Raw genomic sequence first — 19,581 nt, forward strand, 5'->3', positions numbered from 1 at the left:
TTCCAAACACACCATAACAGATTATTCGCAGTGTCAGTAAACTTCTAATTGTCCCCTAAATATGTACAAGTATTCAATATGACTTCTTGGTGCTTACTCTGATTACCCATTAACCTAATTAGAGCTACCTTGAGGACGGGTTTCACTGTACATTACCGGTTCGAATGGGCATTTGTGTGGAAAGCAGTGCGAGTTCTCTAAAAATGCATTTTCGCATAAGAGTGTAAAGAGAACGGGAATAAAAAATTATAAAAAATAGTGTTGGTTAGTTATCAAGAGAATTATACATTTCGCCTCGTCTGAAAAAAACTTTGTTCTAACACCACAACAAAAATTCTGTCTCTCGACGCGGTTTCGCTAAACAAGTTACCACCATCAGGAAATATTGTTACGTCAGGATTTACGATCAACCAACACCCGAAAACATAGCCACTGTCTATGAGAGAGTGCAGGAGAATCCGAGGCAGCCGATTTCGCGTCGCTCACAAGAACTCGACCTTTTGCAGACCATAACTTGGCGAATTTTGCGTCGTGACTTGGGTCTGCACCCGTACAAAATTCAACTGACCCAGGAACTGAAAGTTAACGACCATAGACAAGGGTGTGATCGCTGAAGGGGCTCTGAAGCAGCATCGAAAAATAATCTTCAGCACTGAAGCCCATTTCTGGATGAATGAGTACGCGAACTTTCAAAATTGTCGAATTTGGGACGAAACCAATCCACAATAACATGTTGTAACGGTTTCAACAATTTTAAAAATTTCTCATTTGTTCTGTGGCCGTTCTCCATGGGAAGCCGACTGAGTGAAACACGTCCCTTGAAGCGTATTATTATAGTTTGCTCAGTTTGACCAACGTACTTTCGTCGCAATCCTCACAGCTCGTTTCGTGAATCTCAGAGTATTTCTTTTTCTTCACCACTTCTTAAGGGTTGAATACTTGTTGGAGTGTACGAACAGTTCTGAAAGCAACTTTTATGTTCAATAGAATGTGGAGTCCCACAAGGTACGGTACTGGGTCCTCTGTTGGGAAAATAATTGGGAGTCCCACAGGTACGGTCCTGGGTCCTCTGTTGGGAAAATGATTGGATACGTAGACGATACTGCAATATTCTATGAAGCAGACACTTGGCTTGATTTGAAAAAGAACGTAGAAACAGATATTCACTTGCTGAAAAAATGGTTTGACCAAAGGCTCATGACAGTGAATCTGAAAAAAACTTTTTTCCTTTCAGCTGCAATCTATCCAATGATTGTCCATTCGAAACTCCTAATGTCGGCGAACAGGAAAAAGCACTAAAAATAGTTTCCCTGAGAGAAATCAAACACTTGGGCGTCTACATAGATAAAAACTCAAGGTGGGACTCTCATATAAAATATACAATAAAAAAACTGCAAACTATGCTTCACAACTTCCGTTCCTTGAAAAATTACTTACCTCACAAAGAACTTAAACAATTATATAGTTGTCTAGTGGAGAGCCATTTGAGATATGGTATAACAGCATGGGGATCAGCTCTGCATGTACACCTCAATCCGTTAGAGGTATTACAAAGGAGATTCATGAAGTTGATCATGTCTAGAAATTCGCGTTTCTCGTCAGATCTCCTTATAAAGAGTGTGAAGTTATGGATATGAGACAATCATATTACTATTGTACAAACGTAAAGTATAATTTCAGCCAAAATAAAGCATTATCACGAAACCACGACTTTAACACACGACATCGCGACCAACTAACCTATCCTACTGTTAAAAAGTCAATTTCACAAAGAGCATATTCTTTCATGGCAACTAAATTATATAACACTGTACCTGACAAAATAAAAAATTCTTATTTCAAACCAATATTCAAAAAACCAATAAGAAAACCCATTTTCGAAAAAGATAGAGCGAAATAAGTTAGTCTTAGTCAAATTTATCCCAAAGTTATCACACAGTATTGTAAGTAGCATAGTCTTATCCATATTGCCTAAGATTTTATCCATTTGTACATTAATATTTTATTCTTATAGAACGTGTAATATTTGTCTGATGTTTTATCTATTTTTCTAATTTTTTGTTTGTCTAGTATTTAATCGGTGTATTTTACCTCAAGCCGAAATTTAATTTGTTCAACTATAACACCAGATTCACAAAATTTGATAGAATGTTTCATAGTTTCTACTCCATGAACGCCATACTTACTTTTTCACAAATATTTATATACTTACATATTCTTTGTAACTTCTTGCGAAACAAGAGCTTTGCTCTTATCGCCAAACCACTTTGTTCACATATTTTTTATTGTACTCTAATCTGTATACGTTGTGAATAAAGTTATCATCATTATTATTAATTTTTCAAAAATTTTGACAAATCTATTGGTGTATTTTGGTTGATATGAAAGAACTGTAACTTATTTCTCGACATCGTACCATTCTTTTTCAAGTGGAGACGTGACCAGTCTATGAACAAGAAAACCGCATTATTTTTTGTTGTGGACAATGGTGAGAGCTATCAGGAATACATCTGAAACTGTTAGTATTCTTCCTATATACTTTGATGTCAAAAAAGTACCTGTAATTGGTCAATGAAACGCAAAATATGTATTATTCATCCAAATTTATTGTATCGCCTCCTTAATAGGGCACTTGCGAAACAAGAACTCTGTTCTTATCGCCAAACCACTTTGTTCACATATTTTGTTTCAATTGTACTCTAATCTGTATACGTTGTGAATAAAGTTATTATTATTACTATTATTATACACTTACGAACAACCCAATCATCAAAACATTTCTTTAACGCATTTTCTTGAATCGACTTCAATACTCGCTTTTACGTCGCCTATCGACTGAGAAGAGGTGCTTCGAAGTGATGATTTGAATTTTGCAAAAAGACAAAATCGGCCGGAGACATATCAGGTGAATATGGTGGCTGTTCGATGAGTTTTGTTGAGTTTTTGGTCGGAAATTTGTTTACAGTGATAGCCTTGTGAGATGGTGCGTTATTGTGGTGCAAAATCCATGAGTTTTTCCACATATCTGACTCGTGTCTAGTCTTCAGCGACCTCTATGATACGAACTGATCCGTGAGACATAGAAATTTCTGTGGCGATTTTCAGTCGCCATTTACTTCACTTTAGCGATGTTGATGGCTAAACATATCGACCGCTTGCAAATTTGCTGTACCACTCATACGCACGTGTTTTTGATAAAGTCGATTGACCGTAAATCTTATCCAACATTTTCAACAAACAAATTTAATAATAGATGGCTCTGAAACTCCGCGTAAGTATATGGGAGACACTTGTTCCAAACTAGCTACAAAAATAATCCATATCAGCATTTCGTATAACTAGTATGTGGTGACCATTCTGGCTCCTCCTGTAGGCATATGTGTTTCTATACCTGTCGATATATTTTATTATAAAAAAAACAAAATAGCATAAGGTTGTCATGATAAGAAAAGTCAGGTTGTTAAAATTGATTATTAAAAATGTTAGTTTAACCATGTTAACCATCAGCGCTGGTGTTCCCCAGGGATCCATATTGTCTCCAACCCTCTTTTTATGATTTCGAATTGAGGTAAAAGTAACCAGGTTCAACTCAATACCACAAAAACCCAGGCATCGGTTTTCTCCAAGAAGATAGATGTCTCTGAACCGGATATAATAATGTCAACAATTCCGTTTTCCGCTTTGATGAGTTTGTTTGGTGTTAAAATGGACGCCAATATGTCTTGACACAATCATGTCGCTGGAATTGCAAAGTCTGCTTCTCAAAAATTCAGAACACTGTTCTGAACTAGGAAACTGTACAAACCTCAGCAACTCTTGATGCTTTATGAAGCTCAGATCAGACCTTTTTTGATACCCTGAAGAAGATACCCTCAAGCTGATGAATTCCATCCAAAAAAGAGCCATCCACCTGATTGGAGACACGAACATCATTTGCAACCTGGATAGTCTGGAACAAGAAAGGTTGGAGATTTGTCTCTTTCCTATAGATACTTTCCCCACCAAGAGCGGTACATATCAGAAATACGCGACGTGCTGTGGCTGCTCATCGTTTTGAGGTTCAATTCAGTACACCTAGAACTTCACTACTTAAGAACTCTTCCATTTGGAGAACTGTGTGTATGTGGAATAAACTTCCTGAGACCGTTTTTCCAAATGGATATAATGTCCAGCAATACGAATCTAATGTAAATCGCTAAAGAGTAGTTGAGCTAGAATTTTGTTTTAGAAAATTTCTTTTTATCATTCAATATAGCTGCGATGATTAAAGCAATCAAACAATTTTCCGATATCGTTTTTATAGTATGATTTGTCTTTATCCTGAAATTAGGCTTCAGCTTCTACAAAAAACCTCTTCATCGGCGCTAATTTTTTTTCCAGCGAGCATTCTCTTGAGGTCTGAGAACAGGAAAAAATTGCTGGGGGCAAGATATGGTGGCAATTCAGAAAACGGTTCAAAAAATTGTTCATTTCAGAATGTAACAAAAATAAATATTTTTTTCAGAGATAAAACACAACGTACAAATATGAACGGAACCGGTACAATCATCTTTGAAAGTACAGAGCCATCAATTAAAATATTACTACAGGATTTATCCAGCATGTGATAAAGAAACACATGGGGGATCATATCGACTGATATCGAACAAATTATTTTCAGAGTAGTTTAATGAATGTATGATGGTATAGTTCAAGTGAACGATAAGTGCTATTTTGTTTATATAGATGAGTGGGAAAGTAGCGATTCAAATAACACAGTGATGATTGAAAATACTTCTGAATACTACTTACTAGCATTTGAATAGGTGTGAACCACAATAAACCCTTGCGGGTTGCGGTGGAGGGTCGAATAGATCCAATCACTTGTGACCTAACCTAACCTAACTATTTACTCACATATATATATACAATCGATCGCTTCAAAAACACTGCACTAACTTTCTTCGAAAGCTTCTGATAAAATTCCTCTTCCATATTCTCCATTTCGCTATCACTGTCGTCATTTAAATCAATAATGTATTCATTTTCACCATTGATATGGAAGTGTCCAATTTCCATGTAGTCTTTTTCAACTAAAATTACGTTTTTAATCCTTTTCTGCCAGTCTTCTTCGGTAATAAGATACGTCTTCTTCAACTAGCTCTATCACCACTTTCTTATCAGATTTTGGAAAATTATTTTTACGCCTGATGTTTTGTTTCAATTTTTCCCAAATCAACTCGATGGGGTTGAAAACACAAAAATAGGGGGGAAGTCTCAATATGGTATGTCCATACTTTTCAGCAGTACTCTTGAAGGCATACCACTTTTTCAAATGTTTTCGTCTGTAAAACTTCAAGTAGTTGGTTTTTGGTATAGTTATCTTCAAAATACAAATTGTTATCCATTGAAAAACTTTGTATTTCATCTTTCCTCGAATTTTTATTCGGTACTTTGATGAGCTGTCGCGAATGATAGGAAGCGTTGTCAAGAAATATTATACTATTCGCATACAAATTTGGGATCAATGTGTTTTCAAACCATTCCTCAAAAATATTAGCTTCCATGTTCTTATGATAGTCAACATTGCTGTCCTCAAGTTTTTTTCTGCATAATTTCAAAGAGTTCAGAACCCATCTTTTACTTCTTCCGCGATGCACAATGATAAGTCGCGATCCTTTGTTTGCCGGCATGTTAGGCGTACACATTCTCGAACCATCAGTCCACCCTTTCTCAACTGTGTCGTGAGTGTCATACCAAGTTTCGTCCAAATAGAAAATTTGCCGTTGTTCTTGTCTATATATAGTTATTCGTTCTAAGTATTTGTTTTGCAATTCCACTATTCTTCTGCTTTCCATAACTGTTTGACGTTTGTTTATTATTTTAAATCTAAATCCTAGTTTCTTTATCAAATTCTGAAGAGTTTTGTCACAGCAGCTCACGTTATGACAGGAAGTATTCAATTTCTTCCTTATGATTTCAATTGTAGGAATCTCATTGCTTTCGTAACAGTCGTATATTGTTTTTTTGGTATTACTATTAGTACTTGTCCAAAGACGCCACATTTTAAACAGATAACAAAAATTTCAAGTAATTATAATTGCACCAATATCGAATTTCAACACTCAAATTGCGATAAGTTCGTGAACTGAACATTGACAACACGACTCTTCTAACCATCCTCACATTCTATTCGTCACCGCCAATTCTACAGTCCACGTGAACTAATTCGTAGCGGCATTATTCCTTTGTATTGGTTTTTTTGGCCTTTGAGTTCGCCGAAGCTTTAAGAATTACTATATCGGTTACTTCGACTATACATTAAAGCATGATACAAATTATAGGTGAAATTGCATATTTTTGAAGAAGTGAAAAAACATTCAGTGTTTTCTCATTGACATTTATCAAAAAAAGCCACAGTCAGACTTTTTCGATGGACCAATCGAGACGAACTCAAACTTGTTGCTCCACTGCATATACTACAATTTGAAAGTTGCATTATAATTCATCAATTTTTATTCAGTGAGACAGCAGTTGTGAACTGAATGATATTATATTTCAATTTCACTGCGGGAATTCATTAAATGAATTACATAACTGAAATTGAGGACTTCGCCCGGACTATCGTGAAACAATCTAGTACTTAAAAGAAGCGGCTGGTGAACTATATGGATTTACTTTCTATGAAATTAACGATTCTAGTCTGGCCTAGGCAGCTGCACCGTCGACCAGTTTCAAATTCAAATTCAATTATGAGCTGTTTAACACTCCACTAAGTCAATAAGAATGTCTTCTTTCTTCCTCGGAAATTCGAGGGCGGGCTGTGACAGAGAAAATAAAAGAAAACTAGCGAAGGGTGGTGGGGGTATTGTCGGTAATTCTCAACTCTTCTGTGATCAGTCTTCTGATGGAGTGTTTATCGATAAGACCAATGGTTCGTTAATTTGAGGATCCTTTGACAATAATTACGTGGTTGAACCGTGGGAACTTTTGTGATCCTTTCGATAATGTATGACTGATAGAAGAGTTTCATCGGATTTATTTTGTGAGGAAAACTCAGTGCGCAAATATTGGTAAGTATTTTTTATTCATTTCGTTTCTATTATAGTGAATTGACTGAACCAGATCTAGATCTATTTCACGTTCTGGAAATTATGTGGTTGATTAGTAAATTATATTTTCAAATTCTCTTTCATAATCACGGATTTTCCATTAGATGAGAGACGATTAATATAACTGAAAAGCTAAAACTTTCGAGTGAAGTTTCAATAGTTATTTTCGTTAGTATTTAGAACCACTCCAATATGGTTGATTTAAGTAAACAATAATTTTTTAGCACTCTAGAATTCATCTATTTAAAAACATTGCAATAAATATTTCGCATTATCCCTAATAATATTTCTATTATTATTGGCTACAATCACCTTTTCCACATGTATTTTATTAAACAAAGTTATTGTCAATTGATTTGTTTCCACACTATAAATAATTGTAATGAAAATAGAGTTTACCGATCCTTGCAGCAAGTATATAACATAGATAGGACAAGTTAAAAAGAGAATTGGATTGCATAATGATAATATAAATCACGATCTGACATTGATACTCAAACATAGCGAAGACAAACTCAGAGTATAAAAATAATTACTCAATTTGATAGTATGATTTCCTATCGGAATAAATATTTCTCGATTCCATCTATGGAATAAAAATATTCCGTATATGATTTAGGTTCTTCTTGAAAATGCATAATGTTTTTGATTCCTTCGAATTGTTTGGCAGATGCTTGCAAAAACGGTATAGAAGACTTCTTTGATAGTAATTTTCTAATTTCATTGCTTTGATATCAATCCTTATTCCTTCCTTTCTTCCCTTTTTTATGATCTTTGCTTCCTTTACGGCGCAGTAGACCAATCCTTTTTCCTGATATTGTAAGAATGAATGTCACTATCCATTGGAAAAGTATACCTGCTGATAAATAGATAACTGAAATTTCAATTTTTCTCAGGACATATTAATGTATTCATAATTTTCTATTTTACCCCTTTGAAGTAGTTCTGTCCCTATATATCTCACTCATACCAGCATTGTTTGAATACGGTGGCTGAGGTATGATTATGATGTTGTTTTTGACCAAGAAAATAAGAATAAGCAATGACGAGTAAACAGGTGCATTATCGTGATTCAAAAGCCATGATTTTTTCCACAATACGGCAAACTAAACATGCTAAATATATGAAACTGTGAACATGTAATTTGCCGACATGAAACATTGACAAAATCTCAAATCGAATGTAAGTAGCCCTCGAAATTTGAACTATCCTCGTACAGTCTTTGTGTTACAACTTGTGTAAATAAGTCTTTCCTCAGCTGATAGTGGATGCATAACCTCAATAATACGCATTTTCATCAACAAGTTCTTTACTTATCGTCACGATGAAAACTCCAAACTAGCGAGAAATCTTAGAAGATTCACACTGTTGTTGGACAAAACGAGAAACCAATTGTATTTTGATCTGAAACATAATAACACTATGGAACCATAGAACAAGAAATTATGGTTGTTGCCTATGCCTGTGAGAGATGTCATAAGTATATCTCTTCGGAAAATAATTCATTATTAAAAGTGATCACAAGCCACTAGGAATGATCCTATTGGAGAAAACAGCTGCACCCTCAAGATCGCAAAGATCGCCAGACTTCTATCGATTCCATGGAAGGCATCTTCGTAGAGAAACATGCCATTGTCTTCACTTTCCAGCTTGTTCTTTTTAGGTGGTTCGGTGGTTCAGCACTAATGAGACCTGGCGCTGTTTATTGCAGCGTTTGAGTGAAGAAATCAAGCCGCATTTGGCTAAGAAAAAAGTGCTGTTTCATCAAGACAATACGCCAGCTCACAAATCCATTATGGCAATGACCAAAATTAACGAATTGAAGTTTGAATTGCTACTTCATGCATCCTTTTCGCCAGATTTTAGCCCCCTCGGGTTATTTTCTGTTCCCGAACTTTAAAAAATGGCTCAGTGGTCAAAGATTGTTTCAATGATGAAGAAGTGATGTTTGCAGTTATTGACTATTTTAAGGAACAAGGCAGTTCTTATTGATCGGAAAAGTGTATAGATCTGTGAGGAGATTATGTTGAAAAATAAATACATCTTTTTCCAAATCTATTGTGTTGTCTTTGTTGGGACGGTACTTCTGGTGCCACTGTCATATATTTTCATGTGCGATTGTTTACATTAGGATATATGTTTATATATTATACACTGGATAAATATAAACTTCTATCTGATAGGCAGTACGGTTTCAAAGAGGGCAAATCAACGGAAGATGCCATTATTGAGCTGACAAATCATATTTATGGAGCCTTAGATGAAAGTAGACCATGTCTTGTTATTTTCGTAGACCTTGCAAAGGCTTTTGATACCGTAAGCCACACCATTTTAATACCTACACTGGAAAAAATTGGGATAAGAGACAATTGTCTACTGTTATTTAAAAACTACCTTGAGAATCGAACACAATGTGTCAGAATAAATGAAACACATAGTGATTTCAAAAGAATTGAATATGGTGTGCCTCAGGGTACCGTGCTGGGGCCGATACTATTTTCAATATACACAAACAGCTTATTTTCCATTCAGAGCAAAGGAAAAATAATCAGCACAAGACAAAAGATAAACAGTTTTAAAACACGAAATTTGAACATCGCACTACCACTATATGAACTTGGCCCTTTCTGCATTTTACTCATTACATGTATATTATTGTATTTTATATATTTCATATTATTAATTTAGTCAATATTTGTATCTTCCTAGTTTATCAATACCTATATATAATGTGTAAAACTTTAATATTTCTTATCTTCACAAACAAGTATGAACTTCCGTGATCTGTCTGTATGCGGTTGTTTGTTTCTAAAATTGTTTTTTTGTGTAACCTTTGATTATGTCTATCAATGCGGGAATGTATGACATTATTGTTTATTATTATTGGTGAGTTTTAGAATAACTGAAATCTCAGGGAACATAATATGAATGTTATGTTTACTGAGATTTCAAACCGATTGTGTTATTCAATTGACCTGGATTGTGAGAATTCAAATTTTGTGTTATGTGCTGGTTCTGGTGCAGAAAACACCTGCACCAGAACCAGATGGTGTTTTTGATCCACTGTGAACCAACAACTATCTGCTATTAATATTTCCTTCCTTTTCTGTAAAGCCTTCGGCCACCAAGCAATTGCTTCATAAGTAATCATTAGTCTGACAATCATCACATTAATCCAATGGATTTGTTTGGGACCTAAACCCCAAGTTTCACCACAAATCCTTCGACATGTCCATAGGGACAGTCTGACTTTGTGTAAAACGTATGTAGGGACACCCTGTACGGTTTACCACGTCTGGGAAATCAACTCGAAATGACAGGTCGAAGATTTGTTTAATGCTAAGTGGATAAGTGTTAGGAACCGATAATTTCGTCTCTCAGTCTAAGGGAACCACATCCTGGGGGAAATTTTCACTTTCATTGCACGGTAATTTATAGTCTACCAAACGTGGGAAAATAACCACATTCGCAAATAATGTCAAAACGTGATTGAACATAAGCGTCCGCGGTTTTGTTCTTCAATAGGATGAACACAAATATCAGCCATGATGATAATTATACAATTTTCAAAACAAATTTCATTCAGAGTTGGAATAGAACATCAAACTATTCTACAATGTATTTTATATAATAGTATGTAAGTACAAAACTCAATTATATACATGATTTATTCTGGTGGAACATGTAGATTTTGAAAAAACAGTCACAATACATGTCACCTCGTTTAAACTCAGCAAACCACTTCTCAACAGTTGATTTTCCTGGTGCAAAGTCCGAATAATGTTTATCAAGCTAAGCCTTGACTTCAACAGTATTTTTCGCCAAAATACAATGCCTTTATTGACACTCGAAAATCATTTACATCCATTTTCTTTGGACTTACAAAAGTTGCATCACTCAAAATGTTCTCTCCCAAAAACTAATAATCCAACAGCTGTGAAATTTGTAAATGTGTCTTTTGAAGGTTAGAATTGGCTAAAAATCATATGGATTTAATATTAGTGGCGATGTCGGAGATAAAAAGGGTGCATGACAAGTTTTAACTGGGACACATTAAATATTTCAACTATGCGACCCAAATTTCGTGTTCAAATTCACAGCTATAATTCCAGTTATTGCGAATTTTGTGTGTCCCATAACGAACAAGAGAATTTGCGGCTAGAATATACCAGTCTTATTTTGACAACAAAGCGTATAGAGACAAACCTGTAGGTATCTCTGAATATGTATAACACCAGCCAATGGAAGTAGGACGTGTTGAATAATTCAGAAATGAATTCAAACAATACGTTCTAATTTAATTACATGTTCAATGAATGTGTAATTCACGGTTTGGCGATTTTATTATTTTTTTGGGGCGTGAACAGCTCGCTATTTTGATATTATAAAGAATATTGCAGAAAGAGTTCTTAGACAAAAGGTTAGCATGTATCGCCAGTACATGTAAGTCTTCAAAATTAGTGGCCCTTTGTGATTTTCCATTGTTTTTCATTTTCCTCTGATTCATCAGGATTCGGAAAGGACTCTTGAGAAAAAGCGGTCAACTCAAAGATTCATTCGACCACTGTGAGATTGTTCAATTGGAAAATTATCCATGATAATAATGATGGAATTTTTGCATCAAATTTTCACACAACGAGCCTTAGAAATTAATTGTAAAAGTAATTTTCATCAAGTGACGGGTCAGAGTATTCATGATTTGAAAATATAAGGTCAAAGTGCATGATTTCTAGTTTCTACTTAGAAAATAATTCAATTCTCTTCTCAATGCGACACACAATTGACACAACCAGCCATGTTGCGTTAAATTACAAGTAATCGATGTCAAAATGCTGGTTAGTAGCAGTTAGGAAGTGGTTATATTTAGAACATATCATTAACGCTGCTTAGTTTTTTATCCAGTGTTCTGTGTATTTTTAAAAAAAACTATTATTTCTTGGTAATCGTCTTCGAAATAAAGCAATACAAAAGTTTGAGGCAACGTTAACAATGTCACAAAGTACATACTTTTGCTAATCATGGTTATTTCAAAAACGATTGATATGCCATTGCGAGTTTTTCTGTAGACCTATATAGTCTATTCAATCAAGAAGGTCCTATGTGGATATTTTGTGAAAAATCTTCCGAAACACGTTAAAGTTTTGTTTTGCACCATTTGATTCAGAGGATTACACAAAAATCTGATTATTTGTGTTTCATCAGGATCCTGCTTGAAATTATTCGCTACAAACCATTCATCAGCTTTCTGTTCAACTGACATGATAGAAACCTCTAAGGGACCTTTATCATTACTTGATTGATATAGTATTACATCGTCAGCGAACATAATTCACGAGGAAGACTAAATTATACAATTTATCATTTACATATATTATAGATAAAGTAGGTCCCAAGTCCGACCCTTGAGGCACTCTGTATTTGATCATTTGAAAACCAAAATTATTTTCATTACAGTAAACCGCTTGTTGTCTGTTTGTGAGATATGACTTGAATAAATTTAATGTAATACCTCGAATTCCATGGTATTCAAGTTTTCGCAAGTGAAGTTTGTGGGAGACACAGTCAAACGCCTTAGTTGGATCACATATAGTTTCTGCAGTAGCCTGATCCACCTCAAAATCGTCTACTAGATCCCCAACCAACTCCTCAACTGCTTGAACTGAGGATTTACAATACCTAAAGCCAAACTGTGTTTGTGTTTTTCCGTATCTATTATAATTCTGCCAAACAGCCCGAAACAATAATTGCAACAGCATTTGCAGGAATAACTCCAGTGAAGAATCTTGCACTGACACATGGTATTAGCCAGGGGAGTAGTTATTTTCTGATAGGTGTCAGTCCATTAACCTACAGTGTAGGTAATTTGAGAATGGCCTGAACAAATTATTTTTTAGGTAATTTGTTAATTCACGATTTTTTCAATTATTTTTCCTATTAAAGATATTATTGATATTGGTGCGTAGTTTCAAAAAGATTTCTTTATCTCCAGGATAAACATCCAGGAAGGTTCACATGTTTTTAAATGAGAGTGAGTAGCATAATGTTTAAGAACATTAAAAACGTGTATTAGAATTTATTGTTTATATACTATCAACTCATTGTTTTCTTGAGTTTTATGTTGATTGAGATATTCATTTAGGGCATTAATGATGCTGAATTCAGTGCTTGAACTCCTCTTCCTCCGCCTATGTATCACAATGACCACAACATAATATTGTATTTATTATTGGTAGCTAAAAGGGTCATACGTCGCTGGTGTGTGATTTTTTAGAAGAGGCGTATAATTATGCATCATAAAATATGATTAAACCCATTATACGGGTCAAAAGATAAAGTTTCAGTTTGAACTGGTGGCATATACAGTGTGGTCGATTTAATAAGTACAATTAATTTGACGAACGGTGCAAATATATATCTTACAAAATACTGTTTGTTTCAAAGAGTGCCTTCAGTTTGAAGAATTTATTCGGGAAATGTACTAAATTTGGGAAAATGTATACAAGAAACAATTTGTATAGAGGAAGATGTTTGATGGAGTTAAATTTTCAGGAGTGTACTGCTTTGCTTCAATCTAGAATTAATTTCCTGCTTTTTCTGTTCTTTGTGAGGCGTCAGTCTGTCCTGAGTTGTAGCTGCGCCCCTTCCTGGAGAATCCTACCATAGACTCCCTCTCACTACTTTGTTTTTTTGGTCAAAGTAACCCTTTTCAGCTGTATATTAATTCTCCCGAAAGCGAGACTGGTTTTCTATAAAAAAACAGTGCAAATGACACACAGCTTTTTTGTTATAGTTATTACAGAATTAAAGTTGTATCGACTTGAAATTCGTTTCATGTAGCTGTCAAGTCCATTCAGAAATTATTTTTCTTGATGCTTGATCAAGAAAAGCTAGCGGAAATATTAATTTTGAAGCGCAATGAAGGGCCATCGCAAAAACGCGACCCGAACGCGGGCAGACGCATGAGGGCAGACGTCGTTTACGGTTTTGTTAGTTTTGCGAATTTCTTTATAGGCACCATAATTCGATTTTCGAAGCTATTCATTACTCAGTTTTTTAAGTTACTGTATTTTTGCTACGTTATATTAACGTACAGCCAAAGTTACTGAACCTAGAATCTTGAAAAATGCAGGTAGGTTCATCGTATAGGGAATCAGGAATTTCCACCCCCCAAGGAGGTGGAACATTGTATTGAATTTCGTCAGTTTTGAAGTTGGAAACCAAGTTTTGGGTTAATAAAAAATATTGTAACTACTTGTTTGAAATCGTCTGTCACGAAACTTAATGTGACAAACCAAATTCTACGCGGACGAAGCCGCGGTCAACAACCAGTCATGCATGGAGGTTGCCTTTTTTGAAAATTTCACAACCAAGAAGGATTTTTTTCACTCGACACCGCCAACTGAACACGGCGTTATTTTTTTCTCCTGGAATATTTACTATACAATAAACACAGGTGTTATATTCGATTGAATTAGTCAGTGTCACACACTTTATTGATGAAAATATACATTTGGAGACAAATCCGTGCATATAAATTCATGTTATAATGATTCTTGACAAATTGAAATGGGATAAACATGTTAATTATGATCACTTTTAATGGTGCTTTATGGAGATTAAAAAAAAATAGTTGATAAATCTTGTGCGCTGATATATTGTTTCGAATTGAATATTCAATTATACTCGTTTTGAAATGTCTCCGTAACAACTTATCTATTATTTTACAATATATGTTTATATAAAACAATTTTCAGCTATATAAAAATTAATTTTAGAATATTGCCTATCCAAATTTATTTTTGCAATGTGTCCCTATGTAGTAATCAGTAAACCCAACAACATTATTTTATTTTAACAAGCTATATAGTATGCTTTTTGGTTTAGGTCCGTCATCGTTATTCATAATATTATTGTGTTTACTTATTTCTACACTCTCTTAGGCATCTAGTTGCATGTTGTTGTTAACTTGTCTAACTAATCTTAATGAACTGAAGTCTGTGGAATGGTTTTGTTGCAAACTATGATGGGCGACTGCTGATTTTTCAGGTCTTCCATATTTTAAGTGTGCTATGTGTTCCTTATATCTCACTTTAATAGATCTTTTTGTCTGTCCATAATATTTTGCATCGCAGTCCTTACATTCAATTTCGTTAATTCCAGACTTTTCCGAATTCTCGACTTTGTCTTTTGGACTTCCCAAAAGGCTCTGTAGTATATGACTTGTTTTAAAAACCACCTTCATACCTAGTTCTTTGAAAATCTTTTCAAAGTTCCTCGTATATTCCGTTACGTACGTAATATACGTATACGTTACGTATATTACGTTACTCGTATACGTAATATACGTAACGTATACGTATATTACGTACGTAACGGTTTGGTTAGGAGAACTTACAAGTAGACGGACATTCCGAATCCAACTTTTGAGTATGTAGCTTTGCGGGTATTACAATAATGGTGAAGGTACTACTATTAACAAACAACACTGATGAATTACGATATATTTTGAAAGTTTTTTTTCGTTTTCATGAATCTATGATTCAAACTGTCGTCGATTAATTCGATGAAGTCGATGGAATTCGATAGATTCGACAGAGGTGGACACCCAGTTTTCGAGCTTTTTGACGTTTCCAATGTTTTGAATGATCAAAAACCATATGGGTGCTAACGACCAGTTCTTACAGAATTGTTCTAAGTTCAATTTGGTGAAAGAGGTACAGCTTTTCGTATAAATATGAACTCTGATCGACAGTAAAAATTAGCTAAATTAAATCCATCAAACACATAACTATTTACAGAGGTCATTTGTACACCATGTCTCTACAAAACACAGAACATTAATATTCCTGAAATCTGATAGGCCAATCTGAAGTTCAATAATTTTTCATAATTTAGACATTGTATATTCAATAATACAATTGAGTTGTCTGAGTCACTGTCATAATCATAATATCAAATTAAACTTGTGTATTTCTGTGGAAGTTTTAATATTCAGTCACAGTTATACTTGAATATTTGATTCCAGTGGTTCAATTTGATGAGAACATTGACAGTGATTGAAATTGTAAGAATGATGCATAACTAAGCCCCGAAAGTTACATACAGTGTGACCCATTTTTAATGGAAACACCCCCCTAAAATTTGAAGTTGTAAATTGATTTTAATAATTTTTTTTCAAATGTCAAGTACTAAAAGGTCTACCTTGGGACAAAATTTGAAATGTTTATTAAAGTTTCAGGGCATACTACGATATTTTTTCTTAGTCGAAAATCGGGATTTTTTATTAGCGATTTTTTTATTAAAAAAATCACTACGCCACTGGATTCAGAGTTCCTCTAAACAGGTGTGACCAAAATTTCATGACAAAATATTCATTAATAACAAAGTTATGACAACTCAAAAATTCGAAAACTCACACAGCTAAAAGTCACAATATATAATTTTTTTTATGATTTCAACAATAAAGTGCCGTCAGATGGAAAAAAAACAAATAGCTTAATTTTTTTTAATGAAAATAATGGAATTACATTCACACAATTCAACTAACAATGAAGCAAAAAATTTAAATAAACATAACTAATAACTAATTATTGAAATGTTTCGATTCAGTGCAACAATTAATTCTAACTCATATTCTAGTAGCCTCTACTAATCCACCACGTATTTCGATACATGTGTCGTAGCGCTTACGAATGTTTCTGATCACGTTCCTTAGTTCTTGAGAGCTAATATCTGCACATACCTGTCGAATTCTTACACAAAGTTAATTTCTATCTCTTGAGCGGTTTTGTAAACCTTTTGTGTGAGAAGTCCCCAGAGAAAAAAGTCCAAAACTGTGAGTTCTGGAGATCTGGGTGGCCACTCTATAAACGGACTACCACGGCCTATCCATCGGTTTGGAAAATGTTCGTAAAGTCATTGCCTCACAGCTCTGGCATAATGAACTGAACACTCATCTAACTGGACAATTAAATTTGATCGTTCATTGATTGGCAGCTCGTGAATAGCATCCCAAAACTCTGTGTTTAAAAATTCTAGAAACCTCTGCGCATTAATGTTTTCCTCAAAAAAGAAAGGACCAATAATTCGTTCGTTCAATATCCCACACCAGATGTTGATTTTTTGGGAATACTGGCTTTTACAGTTTATTACCCAGTTAGGATTATCCGCTGCCCAATAGCGACAATTCTGTGATGACACTACTCCATTTGTAGTGAAAGCGGCTTCGTCGGTATATAAAATATTTTTTAGGAAATTTCTAGGGTTTAAATATTCCCCTTGGGCCCATAAACAATATTCCAGGCGTCTTGCTTCGCCGCCTTCTTGAAGTGTGTGTAAAAATTTTGGCTTGAAAGGTTTAATATTCTTCGCCTGGGACATCTCCGAATAGTTTCTCGTGGAATATTCAAATCTAAAGTAGCATTCCTTATACTGGCATTAGGATTATTTCTGAAATAATCATTCCTGTTTCGTCTTTGTACAGGATTACTTTTTAACATCATTTTTGATACTGCACCAGTTCCATTGAATATTTCATTTATTTTATTTACCGTACCGCAGCTAATACGAGGACGATCTGGATGTCTCTCATTAAATACTCTACAAACCTCTCTAGCACTTCTAACGTCATCTCCCGAAAGGCGTACAATTTCAATGTTCTCTCTTACGCTCAATCTTGCAGCCATGACACAAAATAATTCGAAGAACTGTAAGGTGAATATTGTTGACAATAGTACACTTAAATCTTTCACAAGTGTCAAACTGTAATATCATTTCCCTGGCAACTAAGATTTAAATTGAAATATTAGGTCTTAGTTTTAGTCAATTTGCGTGAAAACTTGAATGTAATTCCGTTAATTTCATTAAAAATATTTACGCTATTTGTTTTTTTTTTCATCTGGCGGCATTTCATTGTTGAAATCATAAAAAAAATATTCTCATGGCTATATCTGTTAATATAGGGTATTTTTTGTGACTGTTAGCTGTGTGAGTTTTCGAATTTTTGAGTTGTCATAACTTTGTTATTAATGAATATTTTTTCATGAAATTTTGGTCACACCTATTTAGAGGCACTCTAAATCCAGTGGCGTAGTGATTTTTTCAATAAAAAAATCGCTAATAAAAAATCCCGATTTTCGACTAAGAAAAAATATCGTTTATGCCCTGAAACTTTAGTAAACATTTCAAATTTTGTCGCAAGGTAGACCTTTTAGTACTTGACATTTCAAAAAAAAAATTATTAAAATCGGTTTACAACTTCAAATTTTAGGGGGGTGTTTCCATTAAAAATGGATCACACTGTATAAGTCAAGTATAATGACAGGTGTCAATTTCGGGGCTGTCAATTTTACCGCTGATGGAAAGAAGCGTTTCATCGTTGTGCAACTCTATTTTTTGTTGGCCTAGCCCTAATGTTTTTATTATTTCATCGGTTTGCAGGAAATAATCCAACAACTAGACATTCGCCTAGAGATCCTGTTTCCATTTATCTCCGCACAAATTAATATTTTTGTTTCACGTTGTGTTGGCCATATTATTGACAAATCATTCCCCGCTTCAGAATTTCGATTCGTCAGATGTTCGCTTCTCCATGGGAGCCGACTTGATAACATTTTATTAATGAAGAACTACAAAATTTTGTTTATGTGAGAGTGAGGATGAATCGTGGGGCCAGTTTGTGGGATTGGCAGAATTTATTATGGGAAAATTCATTCAAGCTTGTTTACGCCAGAGGCATTTTAAGACGATGAATTAAATTCATGAGACTTCTTTATCGGCTGTATTTGCGAAGAGTAATTGCTACTCTGCGAGAAGAATTAAGAACAAACCCTACCTTGTGTCCACATATCACGTTACCGTTTTGTGGTTTCTGTCGTGTGAGGTGAAACAGCGTCCGATCGAACAAAGGAAATCTGTTCTGTGAGTATACAGGATGTCCAAAGGTAAGAAGGTGATTTCCGCTAGAAATAACGATATTTAGTATTATTCGATTTTTGATCATAGTATTTTCTATCGATGAGATTGGAACCGTTGGTGTGAAAGTGGAATAACTTTTTTCGAGATCAATTGCCCTAACACCAAACTGATATTTTTGCACCCGACGCGCGTTTCGCCAACAAAGTTAGCATCCTCAGGAGAAGAAAATTGATACCTAGTCTAGTCTGGTTAGTCCTTATATACTAAAATTTGTTACCGGAGGTTGTATACCTGAAGTCCAATGTGGAATTTCTCGGTAATTAACTACCTGCAAGTTCTTAGTAATTATTCTCTTCCTAACAGAATATTAAAAAGCGGGCTAAACGGGATGGGTCGCCATTCATGCTGTTTTTACATTTTGCTATTTCTAGACTCTCACATGCATCGAGTACCCTGGTGTCATGCACATGCTTAATCAGTTTCAGATTGTTTTCACCAATTCTGTGGTCCTTGTCTAGAGCATGTTGGGCGACACTGGATTTTTCTATCCTTCCGTATTTCATGTGTGCACAAT

General features: G+C 34.7%; 1 protein-coding gene across 1 annotated transcript in view; it reads left to right on the forward strand.

Moving 5' to 3' along the window:
• Positions 1 to 6,700: 6,700 nt before the first annotated feature.
• Positions 6,701 to 19,581, forward strand: part of LOC111503988 (uncharacterized) — a 32,893-nt gene continuing 20,012 nt past the window's right edge. The window contains exon 1 of the mRNA XM_023158441.2: positions 6,701 to 7,052. The gene's annotated coding sequence lies outside the window, so the exon portion shown is untranslated. The remainder of the gene's footprint in view (positions 7,053 to 19,581) is intronic.

Source organism: Leptinotarsa decemlineata, unplaced genomic scaffold, assembly GCF_025532065.1.
Source record: "Leptinotarsa decemlineata unplaced genomic scaffold, Ldec_3_MD MMD2_tig00026336_RagTag_RagTag, whole genome shotgun sequence".
Taxonomy (NCBI): Eukaryota; Metazoa; Arthropoda; class Insecta; order Coleoptera; family Chrysomelidae; genus Leptinotarsa; species Leptinotarsa decemlineata.